This window comes from Eleginops maclovinus, chromosome 16 (genome assembly GCF_036324505.1).
Source record: "Eleginops maclovinus isolate JMC-PN-2008 ecotype Puerto Natales chromosome 16, JC_Emac_rtc_rv5, whole genome shotgun sequence".
Taxonomy (NCBI): Eukaryota; Metazoa; Chordata; class Actinopteri; order Perciformes; family Eleginopidae; genus Eleginops; species Eleginops maclovinus.
In genome coordinates, this window is record NC_086364.1 from 2,046,885 (window position 1) to 2,050,157 (window position 3,273).

Below are 3,273 nucleotides of genomic sequence, written 5' to 3' on the forward strand. Positions count from 1 at the left end.
TCCCAGTGTCTTTAGATTTGATTTTAAAATGATTTTACTGGTTTATAAAGCTCTTAATGGTTTAGCACCCTCATATATTATACACTCTCGTTTGATGTCCCTGGGCCCCCTGAGTGCGTTTCTCCAAATTCAGGCACATGGTGAATCTGCAATAAAACAAATACAAGTTCAGAACTTAACAAATAGGTCAAAAAGAAAATTATTATAAAAACATTTTCTGATAGAGTGTGTTACTGTGTTATGCCTGATGTGTTAATTAATCAAATAAACAACCTTAGATAATTAACAATGATTGTCCAAAAGGACAAGAATGAGCATTTATTTTAATCAAGCATTACGGAATACCAATACACTTTTTACATTTTATCACCTTTTATGAACAACATTATACCTTTTGTTGAAATATAACATGACACCTTTCTAATAATATTCTATATTATAAGTTTTGGAATATATATTGATAATATTTGTAATAAAGTTTGTTAAAGAGAACAGAATGACAATATGCTTTTTACTCTTGCTTTTTATTTGTTTATTTTAATTTTCAATCTGCCTAAAAAATGGACAACAAAATACTAATCCAATGTATAAAATGTGTCTTACTACATTAATAATACGTTAAAAAAACAATTTGACTCCATCCAGTGTGGATCTCATCCTTCCAAAAAAATTGAATTCCCCTAAATATGAGCGTAGGCTAGGAGGACGTTTGTAACTCCAGTACAGTACAGTATATGAAGACATTTCTAAAAACAAATCTTTTATGTTATTAAAACCATTCGTAACATAAAATAAATATAAAACCACAGTATAGCATGCCGTAAATTACACTCACCAGTAAAGCTAGCCTACGGTGCTGCAGGATCTGCATTCTGATTGGCTAAAGCACATCTGTATCGAAAACTCTGTATAACAATTGGCTTGTAACTTCTCTGTTGTTAACCCTTTGTGAACTGGGTTTCATTAGCAAAACATACAAAAATGGGCACTTCTTTAATAGGAGGGCAGAAGAGCAGGTGCTCAGGCCTCCTTTGGGGTCTATCTGTGCACCTGCGGGCTGCCACCAATCATCCTGACTTCATTTAACAAAGCATGTAGCCATAAGTACTTTAGTTTCTGTACATATGAAGATGAAGATGAAGATTCAACTTTATTGTCATTGCACAGAGTACAAGTACTAGGACAACGAAATGCGGTCTCTGCATTTGACCCATCCTAGTGTTAGGAGCAGTGGGCTGCCATTATGTATGGCGCCCGGGGAGCAGTGTAGTTAACCAGTGTCTTGCTCAGGGACACCACGGTGGCACTAGGTCTTTCGGGGACTTGAACTGGTGACCTTCCAGTTCCCAGGCCAAGCCCCTATAGACTTTGCCACCACCGCCCACATATACAATACTATAATTATGGCTTTTCATTGATCCTGATATCAAACATCAGTTCTTAGTTGATTGTAGAAGTGTGTGTTAGGATGTCTCATAAGCCCATTCATCATTTTTCAGTTTAACAAAGAGCATCCAACAGACCTAGTGATACGATCAACACTCCAAAAAATGCTTGATCTGGTTTAGCAGGTTCTCTCTCTTACACACACACACACACACTCACACACACACACACACACACACACACACACACACACACACACACACACACACACACACACACACACACACACACACACACACACACACACACACACACACACACACACACACACACACACACACCAGTTGAGGTGTGGTTCTTCCTCAGAAGTTTCAGGTGTACAGACTGAGAGTCTGATCACATCTCTGGGGTGGAAAGTCCTGCATTCACAATTGTCATCAAGAAAAAGAAGAAAAGTATTAGCATCCAAATATCCTGAATTACTAAAGGTAAAAGTATTAATGTTTAATAAACATATTACATTATAATAATTATGAATGCATTAATGTCAATGTTGCAATTATTGACATCTCCACTGGTTTATTGTATTCTGCATCATCAATCTACATATATCTCCAAAGTAGCTAATAACTAAAGCTGTCAAATAAATAAAGTAAAGTAAAACATTTATTTAAAAAAAAGGGAGGAAAGTAAATATATAAAGTAGCATAATGTGAAAATACTCAGGTAAATTACCTCAACATTTTTACTTAAGTACAGTACTTGTCCTGTAAATGTACTGTAAAACATTCCACCTCTGCTAAGATCCTTTCTAAACATCAACATATCACTAACATAGTCCATCAGAGAGGTTGTAAATTGAAAACTAATTATCTGAAAACTAAGAGTGGAAACACACAGTAAAGTGGAATTATAATAGAAATCTGTAAGAGCACAGCTCCAGGGAGAACAGTGGTTAAAGGCTGTTAGAAATGAGCCAGCGGGCCAGAAACCCAAACAATGAGCTAATAAAGCTCTGAAGATGGGAGGGGAACGCCACTGTGGGTGTGCCTCTGCCAGCATCACTTTTCACATTAAATATAAGCATTTGATCTTTTGTTATATACAAATGTTGTTGTTCATATTGTCTGGCTGTTGTTTGTTGACCAGATCTTCTGTTCCCAGATCTCAGATAGAAAAGATGCCCATGACTGCGTATAACTGGACCTTTTTCTATATTTATTCTATTTAATATTCCACACCTTCACACTGATTGCACATATTGTAGTCTACTTCATATTTTGTTTTTGTTTATATTTTCTGTACATTTTTTGTCCAAATTGTATATTTTTAACTTTCTTTTTAAATGCTATTTTATTTATTGTAATTACATTGTCTTGTTTTATTTTGTTTTTTTATTGTTCTGCTACAACGAAAACATGTCCCAAATTGGGATCAATAAAGTAATTCTATTCTATTCAGTAAACTGTTATGAACCTTTCACACTAGATTAGCAGTGTGGTACAATTTATATTATCATCACAAAGCCATTATGTGATTTAAAGTTCAAGTTCAAGTTACTTTATTTATACCCAGAGGTAGATTTTGTTTGCAGTAGTAGAGTCCTCATCCACAAGTTTGTGGGGTTGAATTAGGTAAACGATGAGAAATAGAAAGTATTGATTTTAATTTACCAAATATATTTCACACCTTTTGATGTCCTTGCAGAAACAGACACTAGGTTTAGAGCATACATTCTTTGATTCTTTCACATTTTTAATGGAATGAGTTGTCAATAACTATACTAGACTATCATCACACAGACCGAGTTATGACTCTCCTGCAGAACAATGATAGTGTATTGTAAATGCTGTATACTGAGGGATAAACATGTCCTCACCTGTGCAC